The following is a 17,232-nucleotide window of genomic DNA, read 5'->3' as shown; positions in this document are numbered from 1 at the left end:
GCAGTGTACATTGTCACATCTAGTGATCAGTTATAGAGAGTGCTGCATGCAGTGTAAATTGTTACCTCTTTTGATCAGTTACAGAGAGTGCTGCCTGCAGTGTACATTGTCAACTCTAGTGATCAGTTATAGAGAGTCCTGCTTGCAGTGTACATTGTCACTTCTAGTGATCAGTTATAGAGAGTTCTGCCTACAGTGTACATTGTCACCTCCAGTGAAGAGTTATAGAGAGTCCTGCCTGCAGTGTACATTGTCAACTCTAGGGATCAGTTATAGAGAGTCCTGCTTGCAGTGTACATTGTCACTTCTAGTGATCAGTTATAGAGAGTTCTGCCTACAGTGTACATTGTCACCTCCAGTGAAGAGTTATAGAGAGTCCTGCCTGCAGTGTACATTGTCAACTAGGGATCAGTTATAGTGAGTGGTGCCTGGAGTGTACATTGTCAACTCTAGTGATTAGTTATAGAGAGTTCTGCATGCAGTGTACATTGTCACCTCTTGTGATCAGTTATAGAGAGTCCTGCTTGCAGTGTACATTGTCACCTCTAGTGATCAGTTATAGAGAGTCCTGCCTGCAATGTACAATGTCACCTCCAGTGATCTGTTATAGAGAGTTCTGCACGCAGTGTACTTTGTCACCGCCAGTGATCAGTTATAGAGAGTCCTGCCTGCAGTGTACATTGTCACCTCCAGTGATCATTTATAGAGAGTCCTGCCTGCAGTGTACATTATCACCTCTAGTGATCAGTTAGGGAGAGTTCTTCCTGCAGTATACATTGTCACCTCTATTGATCAGTTATAGAGAGTTCTGCCTGCAGTGTACATTGTCACCTTCAGTGATCAGTTATAGAGACTTCTGCCTGCAGTGTACATTGTCACCTCCAGCGATCAGCTATAGAGAGTTCTGCCTGCAGTGTACATTGTCACCTTCATTGATCAGTTATAGAGAGGTCTGCCTGCAGTGTACATTGTCACCTCTAGTGATCAGTTATAGAGAGGTCTGCCTGCAGTGTACATTGTCACCTCTAGTGATCAGTTATAGAGAGGTCTGCCTGCAGTGTACATTGTCACATCTAGTGATCAGTTATAGAGAGTGCTGCATGCAGTGTAGATTGTTACCTCTTTTGATCAGTTACAGAGAGTCCTGCCTGCAATGTACATTGTCACCTCCAGTGATCAGTTATAGAGAGTTCTGCACTCAGTGCACTTTATCACCACCAGTGATCAGTTATAGAGAGTCCTGCCTGCAGTGTATATTGTCACCTCCAGTGATCAGTTATAGAGAGTTTTTCCTGCAGTGTACATTATCATCTCTAGTGATCAGTTAGGGAGAGTTCTTCCTGCAGTGTACATTATCACCTCTAGTGATCAGTTATAGAGAGTTCTGCCTGCAGTGTACATTTTCACCGCCAGTGATCAGTTATAGAGAGTTCTGCCTGCAGTGTACATTGTCACCGCCAGTGATCAGTTATAGAGAGTTCTTCCTGCAGTGTACATTGTCACCTCCAGTGATCAGTTATAGAGAGTTCTGCCTGCAGTGTACATTGTCACCTCAAGTGATCAGTTATAGAGAGTCCTGCTTGCAGTGTACATTGTCACCTCTAGTGAAGAGTTATAGAGAGTCCTGCTTGCAGTGTACATTGTCACCTCTAGGGATGAGTTATAGAGAGTCCTGCTTGCAGTGTACATTTTCACCTCAAGTGATCAGTTATTGAGAGTCCTGCTTGCAGTGTACATTGTCACCTCCAGTGAAGAGTTATAGAGAGTCCTGCCTGCAGTGTACATTGTCACCCCTAGTGATCAGTTATAGAGAGTTCTGCCTGTAGTGTACATTGTCACCTCTAGTGATCAGTTATAGAGAGTCCTGCCTGCAGTGTACATTGTCACCCCTAGTGATCAGTTATAGAGAGTTCTGCCTGCAGTGTACATTGTCACCTCTAGTGATCAGTTATAGAGAGTCCTGCCTGCAGTACACATTTTCACCTCGAGTGATCAGTTATAGAGAGTGCTGATTGCAGTGTACATTGTCAACTCTAGTGATAAGTTATAGAGAGTTCTGCCTACAGTGTACATTGTCACCTCCAGTGAAGAGTTATAGAGAGTCCTGCCTGCAGTGTACATTGTTACCGCCAGTGATCAGTTATAGAGAGGTCTGCCTGCAGTGTACATTATCACCTCTAGTGATCAGTTATAGAGAGTGGTGCCTGGAGTGTACATTGTCACCTCTAGTGATCAGTTATAGAGAGTTCTGTCTGCAGTGTACATTGTCACCTCCAATGAAGAGTTATAGAGAGTCCTGCCTGCAGTGTACATTATCACCGCCAGTGATCAGTTATAGAGAGTTCTGCCTGCAGTGTACATTATCACCTCTAGTGATCAGTTATAGAGATTGGTGCCTGGAGTGTACATTGTCACCTCTAGTGATCAGTTATAGAGAGTTCTGTCTGCAGTGTACATTGTCACCTCTAGTAATCAGTTATAGGCCTCTAGTTATCAAAGCGTCTAATATGATGTATTTGCGGCGTCAATACGCTTGCCAAACTTCGCTATACATCACTGTCGCGGACCTTAATACGCTCGCCATAGTTATAAAAAAAATGTCCAAAACATGTGCGAAGAGGAGCGGACTGAACAGGGCAAAAGCACAGAATTCCACAGGATTTCCAGAGGTTTTCTAGTCGCAGCGATCGGCGTCGAATTGAGAGCGCAAAATTTGAACTCTTCCGTTCTTGACACTTTGATAACTACGGCGATGCAATCTCGCGACGAGTACGACGCAGATTTCTGCCATATTCTCAGTAGACGCTTTGATAACTAGAGGCCATAGAGAGTTCTGCATGCAGTGTACATTGTCACCTCTTGTGATCAATTATTGAGAGTCCTGCTTGCAGTGTACATTGTCACCTCTAGTGATCAGTTATAGAGAGTTCTGCCTGCAATGCAGTGGCGTCACTAGGGTTGGTGTCACCCGGTGCGGTAAGTTATGGTGTCACCCCCCCCCCGGAAAGCAGACACACACAAAAACACAGGCACACACACATACAAACACTCAGACACACTTAAAAACATACTCAGATGCACACACAAACACTCAGAAACACACTCAGACACACACACACAAAGACACTGAGACACACACACAAAAATTCAGACGCACACTTACAAAATATGTAAACTGCACTGCATTAATCATTAATCATTAATCACCTCTGCACTCTGCCCACCCCCAGACCCCCGCCCGCCCTCCTACCTGTTCAGTGTGCACTTAGTGTACCGTAACTGTAATGGTCTGGTGGGCATCATACGTGGCTCCTTCACTTTAAAGACAGTGTCAAACAGTCATGCGGTCAGGTGCCAGGCATCCCCTCATGATTTGCCAGTTCCCGTTTAGAGAGACAGCACAGCAGTGAGTGACTCCACTGCTCCACATGTCACTGAGCAGTGAGCACAGATAGACAGGCAGGTTTAGGCTAGCAGCGCAACTTTGCAAGCCCCACGGCATGCCCACAACATTCATAGCGAAATTGGGCAGGGGAGAAGCAAAGTACAAACAAGCAAAAGCAGCCGGGAAAACTATTTGTTGAAATTGCAGCACTGGCTCAAGGGGCAAACAATTGTGTGTCTACAACTTCCCCAGTCCCACCAATGTTCCCAAATGTCAGCCCCTCTAATAAAAAAAAAATCTATGCATCTCAACATTGTATTTCTTTGAATTTCAATAAAATTTAAAAAAAAAAAAAAAAAAAAAAAAAAAAAATTTTTTTTTTTTTTTTGGTGTCACCCCCTGGAGGGTGTCACCCGGGTGCGGCCCGCCCCCCCGCCCCCCCCCCCTAGTGACGCCACTGCTGCAATGTACATTGTCACCTCCAGTGATGAGTTATAGAGTTTTGCCTGCAGTGTTCATTGTCACCTCCAGTGATGAGTTATAGAGTTTTGCCTGCAGTGTTCATTGTCACCTCCAGTGATCAGTTATAGAGAGTCCTGCCTGCAGTGTACATTGTCACCTCTAGTGATCAGTTATAGAGAGTCCTGCCTGCAGTGTACATTGTCACCTCTAGTGATCAGTTATAGAGAGTCCTGCCTGCTGTGTACATTGTCACCTCTAGTGATCAGTTATAGAGAGTCCTGCCTGCTGTGTACATTGTCACCTCCAGTGATCAGTTATAGAGAGGTCTGCCTGCAGTGTACATTATCACCTCTAGTGATCAGTTAGGGAGAGTTCTTCCTGCAGTGTACTTTGTCACTGCCAGTGATCAGTTATAGAGAGTCCTGCCTGCAATGTACAATGTCACCTCCAGTGAAGAGTTATAGAGTCCTGCCTGCAGTGTTCATTGTCACCTCCAGTGATTAGTTATAGAGAGTCCTGCCTGCAGTGTACATTGTCACCTCTAGTGATCAGTTATAGAGAGTCCTGCCTGCAGTGTACATTGTCACCTCTAGTGATCAGTTAGGGAGAGTTCTGTCTGCAGTGTACATTGTCACCTCTAGTAATCAGTTATAGGCCTCTAGTTATCAAAGCGTCTAATATGATGCTTTTGCGGCGTCAATACGCTCGCCAAACTTCGCTATACATCGCCGTTACGGACCTTAATACGCTCGCCATAGTTATAAAAAAAAACTTCCAAAACATGCGCGTCAAGTACGGTGCGAAGAGGAGCGGACTGTTGTTAACTAACAGTCATCGACGTCGCAGCGATTCGGGCTTTTCCCAACTTTATTTATATCTGCAGTAAAGTCCAGGAACATAGCACATACGTTGTCAGCAGATGATTGTATATAGATATTGTAATTTTTGCTTTAAATTTAATTTGAAAGATAGCAAGTAGCGACATATTCTTAGCAAAATGGAGAGGGAGTTATGTTTTTTTTAAACATTTTATATATTGGACATATTTTACTATGATTACGTTATATTTTCAACTTCTATGTGTGTGTATATACAGAGTATATGTTTTTGATATCTATCACTATTTGAAGGGTACTTTTTCACACAATGATCTTGCAATCAAAAAGAGGAGCACTAGGCAAATTCCAGTAAAATAAAACTTAGCTTTTATTCGGCTTTTAGCTCATCTTAAAACTTAACAATCAAACATCATTATAACAGATAGCGTAGCACCCTCTATTGCTTACGCGTTTCGGCGATAGCCGTAGTCATAGCATGAGAGGTACACATACAAAACTTCCTTTTAAAAAACCACAATACCTTTGATTGGATAATTAAAATTTTGAATTCTGACTGCTTGCTATCTGATTGGTTGATATTACCTGACTGTGGCTTACTCGTTCAGGTACTGAACAGGTGTGTGTATACCCTGTTAGGGGAGGGGGTGTGTTTGTGAGTTATGGTTCTGACGTACCTGTGTTTTTCATCACCTGTGTTAACTATAGTATAATGTGTTTTGAAAATGAAGTGCGGCTTAATGTATCCTCTTCACTTCCCTCTATATGTACATAGCTAGAATCTTTCATTGAGAAAAAATATGATACTTATAAATTTAAACACTATTGAGTAGATCCAAACTTCATGATTCTCTACTTTCATTTCAACATATGCTCAGACCAGGATACATCTCTCCATGGGGTCGATCAGATAAAAATCGTCGCCCGCAAAAGCTGGCAACGCCAATATTTGCACGGGTTTGGTATCCTATATACGGCGTAACCTAGAAGTTACGCGTGTATATTTCTGCCGTCGCCCGTAGTTTTTTGGGCCATAGGCAGGTATACCAAACCCACGCAGTTTGGTATCCAATATACAGCGTAAGGACTTACGTGGCGAAAATATAGAAATCTTACTCCATTTTCACCTCGCCACAAAAAGCAGCCGTAAGAAGCCTTACGCTGACTATTGGAGCCCCGTAACTCCCTAAACTGGCTGCTAAAATAAACCTAACACCTAACGCATGCGCAATGTCTATCTCCCTGTCAACCGCGATCTGCTAAATAAAACCTAACACCTAACGCATGCGCAATGTCTATCTCCCTGTCAACCGCGATCTGCTAAATAAAACCTAACACCTAACGCATGCGCAATGTCTATCTCCCTGTCAACCGCGATCTGCTAAATAAAACCTAACACCTAACGCATGCGCAATGTCTATCTCCCTGTCAACAGCGATCCCCCGCCGCAATCCCTAATAAAGTATTTAACCCCTAAACCGCCGCCATCTACATAAACTAACCCCCTACTGTGAGCCCCTAAAACCGCCACCATCTAACTGATCTATCCCCTAATGTGAACCCCTTACACCGCCGCCATCTATATTAAAATTATTAACCCCTAATTTAATCTACCTACCCCGCCGCCAGCTATATTATCTATATTAACCCTAAGTATATTATAGTTAATATAGTTATTACATTATATATATTAACTATATTAACCCTAATTATATTAGGGTTAATATAGTTAATATAGTTACTATAGTATTTATATAAACTATATTAACTCTATCTAACCCTAACACCCCTAACTAAATTCTTATTAAATAAATCTAATTCATATTATAAACTAAAATATTCCTATTTAAATCTAAATACTTACCTATAAAGTAAACTCTAAGATAGCTACAATGTAATTAATAATTATATTATAGCTATGTTAGGGTTTATATTTATTTTACAGGTAAATTGTTAATTATTTTAACTAGGTGTAATAGCTATTAAATAGTTATTAACTATTTAGGGCGCGATCCGATATAGATCGCAGTTTGCGGCGCAAGCGAGGGAACCGGCGTCGCCCGCAGTTTCAGCTCGCAACTCGAGCCATCCCATATAAGTCGCCGTCAGATGCTAACGTGCCGTAAGTCTCACAAACCAGCGATGTCCAGAAATCTGCGTAAGTACAAATTTCTGGCGTCGCCAGTGACTTGCGCCACGTTAGAATCTGCCGGCGCCTATAAAACCTGACTAAAGTCTAAAACACCCGCACTGTCTAACACGCCTCCCTAACATAGCCCGCACTGTCTAACACGCCTCCCTAACATAGCCCGACACGTCTAACCCTCTATCCGCTATCCCCCCTCACTAGCCTAACAATAAAAAAGCTATTAACCCCTAAACCGCCGCTCCTTTACCCCGCCGCAACCTAATAAAGTTATTAACCCCTAAACCGCCGCTCCCGTACCCCGCCGCCAGCTATATTATATCTATAACCCCCTAAAGTGAGCCCCTAACACCGCCGCCATCTATATTAAAATTATTAACCCCTAATGTAAGCCCCTTACACCGCCGCCATCTCTATTAAAATGATTAACCCCTAATTTAATCTACCTACCCCGCCGCCAGCTATATTATCTATATTAACCCTAAGTATATTATAGTTAATATAGTTATTACATTATATATATATTAACTATATTAACCCTAATTATATTAGGGTTAATATAGTTACTATAGTATTTATATTAACTATATTAACTCTATCTAACCCTAACACCCCTAACTATATTTATATTAAATTAATCTAATTAATTTATAAACTAAAATATTCCTATTTAAATCTAAATACTTACCTATAAAATAAACCCTAAGATAGCTACAATATAATTAATAATTACATTGTAGCTATGTTAGGGTTAATATTTATTTTACAGGTAAATAGTTAATTATTTTAACTAGGTATAATAGATATTAAATAGTTATTAACTATTTAATATCTACCTAGTTAAAATAATTACCCAATTACCTGTAAAATAAATCCTAACCTAAGTTACAAATACACCTACACTATCAATAAATTTAATAAACTACAAACATCTATCTAAAAATACAATTAAATTAACTAAACTAAATTACAAAAAAAAACAAACACTAAATTACAAAAAATAAAAAAAAGATTACAAGATTTTTAAGCTAATTACACCTATTCTAAGCCCCCTAATAAAATAATAAACCCCCAAAATAACAAAAATTCCCTGCCCTATTCTAAATTAAACAAATTTCAAAGCTCTTTACCTTACCAGCCCTTAAAAGGGCCTTTTGTGGGGCATGCCCCAAAGAATTCAGCTCTTTTGCATTCAACAAATACAATCCCCCCCCCCATTACAACCCACCACCCACATACCCCTATTCTAAACCCACCCAAACCCCCCTTAAAAAATCCTAACACTACCCCCCTGAAGATCTCCCTACCTTGTCTTCACCACACCGGGCCGAACTCCTGATCCGATCCGGGCGATGTCGTCCTCCAAGCGGCAAAGAAGAAATCTTCCTCCGGCGACGTCTTCCTCCAAGCGGCAGCAAAGTCTTCATTCTTCCGGCGGCATCTTCAATCTTCTTTCTTCGCTCCGCCGCCGCGGAGCATCCATCCCGGCCGATTGCTAAACTTGGAATGAGGTACCTTTAAATGACGTCATCCAAGATGGCGTCCGCCGAATTCCGATTGGCTGATAGGATTCTATCAGCCAATCGGAATTAAGTTAAAAAAATCTGATTGGCTGATTGAATCAGCCAATCAGATTCAAGTTCAATCCGATTGGCTGATCCAATCAGCCAATCAGATTGAGCTCGCATTCTATTGGCTGATCGGAACAGCCAATAGAATGCGAGCTCAATCTGATTGGCTGATTGGATCAGCCAATCGGATTGAACTTGAATCTGATTGGCTGATTCAATCAGCCAATCAGATTTTTTTAACTTAATTCCGATTGGCTGATAGAATCCTATCAGCCAATCGGAATTCGGCGGACGCCATCTTGGATGACGTCATTTAAAGGTACCTCATTCCAAGTTTAGCAATCGGCCAGGATGGATGCTCCGCGGCGGCGGAGCGAAGAAAGAAGATTGAAGATGCCGCCGGAAGAATGAAGACTTTGCTGCCGCTTGGAGGAAGACGTCGCCGGAGGAAGATTTCTTCTTTGCCGCTTGGAGGACGGCATCGCCCGGATCGGATCAGGAGTTCGGCCCGGTGTGGTGAAGACAAGGTAGGGAGATCTTCAGGGGGGTAGTGTTAGGATTTTTTAAGGGGGGTTTGGGTGGGTTTAGAATAGGGGTATGTGGGTGGTGGGTTGTAATGGGGGGGGGGGGGATTGTATTTGTTGAATGCAAAAGAGCTGAATTCTTTGGGGCATGCCCCACAAAAGGCCCTTTTAAGGGCTGGTAAGGTAAAGAGCTTTGAAATTTGTTTAATTTAGAATAGGGCAGGGAATTTTTGTTATTTTGGGGGTTTATTATTTTATTAGGGGGCTTAGAATAGGTGTAATTAGCTTAAAAATCTTGTAATCTTTTTTTTATTTTTTGTAATTTAGTGTTTGTTTTTTTTTGTAATTTAGTTTAGTTAATTTAATTGTATTTTTAGATAGATGTTTGTAGTTTATTAAATTTATTGATAGTGTAGGTGTATTTGTAACTTAGGTTAGGATTTATTTTACAGGTAATTGGGTAATTATTTTAACTAGGTAGATATTAAATAGTTAATAACTATTTAATATCTATTATACCTAGTTAAAATAATTAACTATTTACCTGTAAAATAAATATTAACCCTAACATAGCTACAATGTAATTATTAATTATATTGTAGCTATCTTAGGGTTTATTTTATAGGTAAGTATTTAGATTTAAATAGGAATATTTTAGTTTATAAATTAATTAGATTAATTTAATATAAATATAGTTAGGGGTGTTAGGGTTAGATAGAGTTAATATAGTTAATATAAATACTATAGTAACTATATTAACCCTAATATAATTAGGGTTAATATAGTTAATATATATATAATGTAATAACTATATTAACTATAATATACTTAGGGTTAATATAGATAACATAGCTGGCGGCGGGGTAGGTAGATTAAATTAGGGGTTAATCATTTTTATATAGGTGGCGGCGGTGTAAGGGGTCAGATTACGGGATAGATAAGGTAGATGGCGGCGGTTTTAGGGGCTCACAGTAGGGGGTTAGTTTATGTAGATGGCGGCGGGGTCCGGGAGCGGCGTTTTAGGGGGTAATAACTTTATTAGGGATTTCGGGGGGGGGATCGCGGTTGACAGGGAGATAGACATTGCGCATGCGTTAGGTGTTAGGTTTATTTTAGCAGATCGCGGTTGACAGGGAGATAGACATTGCGCATGCGTTAGGTGTTAGGTTTATTTTAGCAGCTAGTTTAGGGAGTTACGGGGCTCCAATAGTCAGCGTAAGGCTTCTTACGGCTGCTTTTTGTGGCGAGGTGAAAATGGAGTAAGTTTTCTCCATTTTCGCCACGTAAGTCCTTACGCTGCATATTGGATACCAAACTGCGCGGGTTTGGTATACCTGCCTATGGCCCAAAAAACTGCGGGCGACGGCAGAAATATACGCGCGTAACTTCTAGCTTACGCCGTATATAGGATACCAAATCCACGCAATTATTGGCGTCGCCGGCTTTTGCGGGCGACGCTTTATATCGGATCGACCCCTTAATAGCTACCTAGTTAAAATAATTACCCAATTACCTGTAAAATAAATTCTAACCTGTTACAAATACACCTACACTATCAATAAATTAAAGAAACTACAAATATCTATCTAAAAATACAATTAAATAAACTAAACTAAATTACAAAAAAAAACAAAACACTAAATTACAAAAAATAAAAAAAAGATTACAAGATTTTTAAGCTAATTACACCTATTCTAAGCCCCCTAATAAAATAATAAAGCCCCACAAAATAAAAAAATTCCCTACCCTATTCTAAATTAAAAAAAGTTCAAAGCTCTTTTACCTTACCAGCCCTTAAAAGGGCCTTTTGTAGGAGCATGCCCCAAAGAAAACTGCTCTTTTGCCTGAAAAAAAACAACACAATACCACCCCCCAACATTACAACCCACCACCCACATACCCCTAATCTAACCCAAACCCCCCTTAAATAAACCTAACACTACCCCCCTGAAGATCTCCCTACCTTGTATTCACCCAGCCGGGCCGAACTCCTCATCCGATCCGAGCGATGTCTTCCAGCAAGCGGCAGTGAAGTCTTCTTCCATCCGGGCGATGTCTTGAAGCAAGCGGCAGAGAGTCTTCTTCCATCTGCGATGTCTTCAAGCAAATCGGCATCTTCAATCTTCTTTCTTCGCTCCTCCGCCGCGGAGCATCCTTCCGGCACGACGACTTCCCGGCGAATGAGGTTCCTTTAAATGACGTCATCCAAGATGGCGCCCGTCGAATTCCGATTGGCTGATAGGATTCTATCAGCCAATCGAAATTAAGGTAGAAAAATCTGATTGGCTGATTGAATCAGCCAATCAGATTCAAGTTCAATCCGATTGGCTGAACCAATCGTATGTTCAAATGAGCTTGTTTACATATAAATGAGCTTGTTTACATATAAATGTTTGTATTTAAAGAGAAAATTGCAAGGATCTTGTTATAATATTTTCACAGATTCAAAATAAATTTGTTATGTCTGATCCGCTCATTAACCCCAGACCGCTCTGCTGCAAGTTGCTGTGGGTCGGACTGATTGTCCTAGAAGTGTGCATGTAGTGAACATAACCGCTACTCCAAACACGGTGTATGTCTTCTGCACTATAGTTTTGCTCATCAATTTAAAAAAAAAAAAAACAATTTGAAGGGGATAGGAAACAAAAAATATTTAATTTACACTAGTGGGAGCTAGCTTCTCATTGAGCCTATTATGTAGTTCTTTTGTCTTTGTATATTAATTATTGCGACAAGTTAAAGTATTACTTTCTGTTATAATTTTTAAGCTAAACAACTAACATATTAAAGTTAATAAACATTAATTAAAACCTACTGATCTATATTTTCTCCAAAACAAAGTTTCATAACGTTCTAAAAGTTATATCTTTTATTCGCCGATGATGTCACGTTATCCTGCCCACTATTTTCAGCACTGCATGTTCAAAATACTTAAACCAATAACTTTGTGTTTAAAGCGCCATTTTGAAACCTAGGTATTGTAAACGGATTGGTACAGAGCAAAGGATACCCACGGAGTGGGTTTGGAAAACAATTACATTTGCAGACAAGATTTCTGATATACGGTAGAGATATGTTAATGAAATGCTATTGATAAAAAGCCTATTTGGGGTAGTTAATTAGTAAAAGGCATATAAAATATTTATTTACAGTGGCCCTTTAAGTGCAAAACTGTGCACAAAATATGTAATCTCTCATGTTTAAAGAGAGACAAACTTGGAGCCTAATCCATTCAAAGCATTTATTTTTTATTATTTCTATATCTAATAATGCATTAAATGTAGATTTTTTTTTCAGTGTCTACATATTTAATAGTTTGTTATCGACTTGTTAGCTTATATGTTTCATTGTTTTGCAGCATCATATATATATATATATATATATATATATATATATATATTCCTTGATATCTCTATCTGTATGTATGTACATATTGATCTATGTAATTTTTAAATAGAATGATAGATGTATTTATGTATATATATATATATTTTTTTATTTTTTTTTAATCGCCATTATTGCTGTGCAGTGTTTTTATTCTCTTGCTATCCTTTGTGGGAATGTGCTTTTCTTTTTCAAAATCTATTAAATTGCTGTGCAATGTTTTCATTCTCTTGCTATCTTTTGTGTGAATATGCTTTTCTTTTTACAATCTTTGAATTATAGGAATGGAATGGTATTTATAAAAGGGTATACATATTTAATAATGCTTTCCATTGAGTTTTATTAGGTGATATGCTTGACTCTAGCAGCATCGAACATAAGATTTCTGTTTTCCGATTCCCATTGACTACTATAGCATCTGCGACCTCTAAGGCGGCGGATTGAAAACTAGGTACGCTGCGTCGGATAAGACGCCAGCGTAAGTGGTAATTTTTTGATAACTTTCAGAAAGCTTCTAATTGTGTCGAAGAACAGGGCAAAAGCACAGAATTCCGCAGAATTTCTAGAGGTTTTCTAGTCACAGCGATCGGCGTCGAATTGAGAGCACCGGATCGTATATTACGTCACAAAATTCGAACTCTTCCGATCTTGACACTTTGATAACTACGGCGATGCAATCTCGCGACGAGTACGACGCAGATTTCTGCCGTATTCTCAGTAGACTCTTTGATAACTAGAGGCCATAGAGAGTTCTTCATGCAGTGTTCATTGTCACCTCTAGTGATCAGTTATAGAGAGTCCTGCCTGAAATGTACAATGTCACCTCCAGTGATGAGTTATAGAGTTTTTCCTGCAGTGTACATTGTCACCTCCAGTGATCAGTTATAGAGTTTTGCCTGCAGTGTACATTGTCACCTCCAGTGATCAGTTTTAGAGTTTTGCCTGCAGTGTACATTGTCACCTCCAGTGATCAGTTATAGAGAGGTCTGCCTGCAGTGTACTTTGTCACTGCCAGTGATCAGTTATAGAGAGTTCTGCATGCAGTGTACATTGTCACCTCCAGTGATCAGTTATAGAGAGGTCTGCCTGCAGTGTACATTATCACCTCTAGTGATCAGTTAGGGAGACTTCTTCCTGCAGTGTACATTGTCACCTGTAGGGATCAGTTATATAGAGTTCTGCCTGCAGTGTACATTGTCACCGCCAGTGATCAGTTATAGAGAGTTCTGCCTGCAGTGTACATTGTCACCTCTAGTGATCAGTTATAGAGTCCTGCCTGCAGTGTACATTGTCACCTCTAGTGATCAGTTATAGAGAGTTCTGCCCGCAGTGTACATTGTCACCTTCAGTGATCAGTTATAGAGACTTCTGCCTGCAGTGTACATTGTCACCTCCAGTGATCAGTTATAGAGAGTTCTGCCTGCAGTGTACATTGTCACCGCCAGTGATCAGTTATAGAGAGTCCTGCCTGCAGTATACATTGTCACGTCTAGTGATCAGTTATAGAGAGTCCTGCCTGCAGTACACATTGTCACCTCCAGTGATCAGTTATAGAGAGTTATTCCTGGAGTGTACATTGTCACCTCGAGTGATCAGTTATGGAGAGTGTTGCCTGCAGTGTACATTGTCACCTCTAGTGATCAGTTATAGAGAGTCCTGCTTGCAGTGTACATTGTCACCTCTAGTGATCAGTTATAGAGTCCCGTCTGCAGTGTACATTGTCACCTCTAGTGATCAGTTATAGAGTCCTGCCTCCAATGTACATTGTCACCTACAGTGATTAGTTATAGAGAGTCCTGCCTGCATTGTACATTGTCACCTCCTGTGATCAGTTATAGAGTTTTGCCTGCAGTGTACATTGTCACCTACAGTCATCAGTTATAGAGAGTTCTGCTTGCAGTGTACTTTGTCACCTCTAGTGATCAGTTAATGAGAGTCCTGTCTGCAGTGTATATTGTCACCTCTAGTGATCAGTTAATGAGAGTCCTGTCTGTAGTGTACATTGTCACCTCCAGTGATCAGTTATAGAGAGTCCTGCCTGCAGTGTACATTGTCACCTCTAGTGATCAGTTATAGAGAGTTATGCCTGCAGTGTACATTGTCACCTCTAGTGATCAGTTATAGAGAGTTCTGCCTGCAGTGTACATTGTCACCTCCAGTGATCAGTTATAGAGAGTCCTGCCTGCAGTGTACATTGTCACCTCCAGTGAAGAGCTATAGAGAGTCCTGCCTGCAGTATACATTGTCACCTCTAGTGATCAGTTATAGAGAGTCCTGCCTGCAGTACACATTGTCACCTCCAGTGATCAGTTATAGAGAGTTATTCCTGCAGTGTACATTGTCACCTCGAGTGATAAGTTATAGAGAGTGCTGCCTGCAGTGTACATTGTCACCTCTAGTGATCAGTTATAGAGAGTCCTGCTTGCAGTGTACATTGTCACCTCTAGTGATCAGTTATAGAGTCCCGTCTGCAGTGTACATTGTCACCTCTAGTGATCAGTTATAGAGTCCTGCCTCCAATGTACATTGTCACCTACAGTGATTAGTTATAGAGAGTCCTGCCTGCATTGTACATTGTCACCTCCAGTGATCAGCTATAGAGTTTTGCCTGCAGTGTACATTGTCACCTACAGTCATCAGTTATAGAGAGTTCTGCTTGCAGTGTACTTTGTCACCTCTAGTGATCAGTTAATGAGAGTCCTGTCTGCAGTGTATATTGTCACCTCTAGTGATCAGTTAATGAGAGTCCTGTCTGTAGTGTACATTGTCACCTCCAGTGATCAGTTATAGAGAGTCCTGCCTGCAGTGTACATTGTCACCTCTAGTGATCAGTTATAGAGAGGTGTACATTGTCACTCTAGTGATCCAGTTATAGAGAGTTATGCCTGCAGTGTACATTGTCACCTCTAGTGATCAGTTATAGAGAGTTCTGCCTGCAGTGTACATTGTCACCTCTAGTGATCAGTTATAGAGAGTTCTGCCTGCAGTGTACATTGTCACCTCTAGTGATCAGTCATAGAGAGTCCTGCCTGCAGTGTACATTGTCACCTCTAGTGATCAGTTATAGAGAGTTCTGCCTGCAGTGTACATTGTCACCTCCAGTGATCAGTCATAGAGATTCCTGCCTGCAGTGTACATTGTCACCTCTAGTGATCAGTTATAGAGAGTTCTGCCTGCAGTGTACATTGTCACCGCCAGTGATCAGTTATAGAGCGTTCTGCCTGCAGTGTACATTGTCACCTCTAGTGATCAGTTATAGAGTCCTGCCTGCAGTGTACATTATCACCTCTAGTGATCAGTTATAGAGAGTTCTGCCTGCATTGTACATTGTCACCTTCAGTGATCAGTTATAGAGACTTCTGCCTGCAGTGTACATTGTTACTTTCAGTGATCAGTTATAGAGACTTCTGCCTGCAGTGTACATTGTCACCTCCAGTGATCAGTTATAGAGAGTCCTGCCTGCAGTGCACATTGTCACCTCCAGTGATCAGTTATAGAGAGTTCTGCCTGCAGTGTACATTGTCACCTCCAGTGATCAGTTATAGAGTATCCTGCCTGCAGTGTACATTGAGACCTCTAGTGATCAGTTATAGAGTCCTGCCTGCAGTGTACATTGTCACCTCCAGTGAAGAGCTATAGAGAGTTCTGCCTGCAGTGTACATTGTCACCGCCAGTGATCAGTTATAGAGAGTTCTGCCTGCAGTGTACATTGTCACCTCTAGTGATCAGTTATAGAGTCCTGCCTGCAGTGTACATTATCACCTCTAGTGATCAGTTATAGAGAGTTCTGCCTGCATTGTACATTGTCACCTTCAGTGATCAGTTATAGAGACTTCTGCCTGCAGTGTACATTGTCACCTTCAGTGATCAGTTATAGAGACTTCTGCCTGCAGTGTACATTGTCACCTCCAGTGATCAGTTATAGAGAGTCCTGCCTGCAGTGCACATTGTCACCTCCAGTGATCAGTTATAGAGAGTTCTGCCTGCAGTGTACATTGTCACCTCCAGTGATCAGTTATAGAGTGTCCTGCCTGCAGTGTACATTGAGACCTCTAGTGATCAGTTATAGAGTCCTGCCTGCAGTGTACATTGTCACCTCCAGTGAAGAACTATAGAGAGTCCTGCCTGCAGTATACATTGTCACCTCTAGTGATCAGTTATAGAGAGTCCTGCCTGCAGTACACATTGTCACCTCCAGTGATCAGTTATAGAGAGTTATTCCTGCAGTGTACATTGTCACCTTGAGTGATCAGTTATAGAGAGTGCTGCCTGCAGTGTACATTGTCACCTCTAGTGATCAGTTATAGAGAGTCCTGCTTGCAGTGTACATTGTCACCTCTAGTGATCAGTTATAGAGTCCCGTCTGCAGTGTACATTGTCACCTCTAGTGATCAGTTATAGAGAGTCCTGCCTCCAATGTACATTGTCACCTACAGTGATTAGTTATAGAGAGTCCTGCCTGCATTGTACATTGTCACCTCCAGTGATCAGTTATAGAGTTTTGCCTGCAGTGTACATTGTCCCCTACAGTCATCAGTTATAGAGAGTTCTGCTTGCAGTGTACTTTGTCACCTCTAGTGATCAGTTAATGAGAGTCCTGTCTGCAGTGTATATTGTCACCTCTAGTGATCAGTTAATGAGAGTCCTGTCTGTAGTGTACATTGTCACCTCCAGTGATCAGTTATAGAGAGTCCTGCCTGCAGTGTACATTGTCACCTCTAGTGATCAGTTATAGAGAGTCCTGATTGAAGTGTACATTGTCAAGCTCAGTGAAGTTATATACGCCTAGATTACGAGTTTTGCGGTAACAGGGGTGCAGTGCTAACGAGCCTTTTTTTTTAACGGTACCTTAAGACACCGCTGGTATTATAGGTTTTTTTCAACCCGGCGTTAGCCACAAAAAAGTGAGTGTACAGCAGAATTT

Source organism: Bombina bombina, chromosome 3 (assembly GCF_027579735.1).
Source record: "Bombina bombina isolate aBomBom1 chromosome 3, aBomBom1.pri, whole genome shotgun sequence".
In the NCBI taxonomy this organism is placed as follows: Eukaryota; Metazoa; Chordata; class Amphibia; order Anura; family Bombinatoridae; genus Bombina; species Bombina bombina.
Note: the sequence above shows the minus strand (reverse complement) of the source record.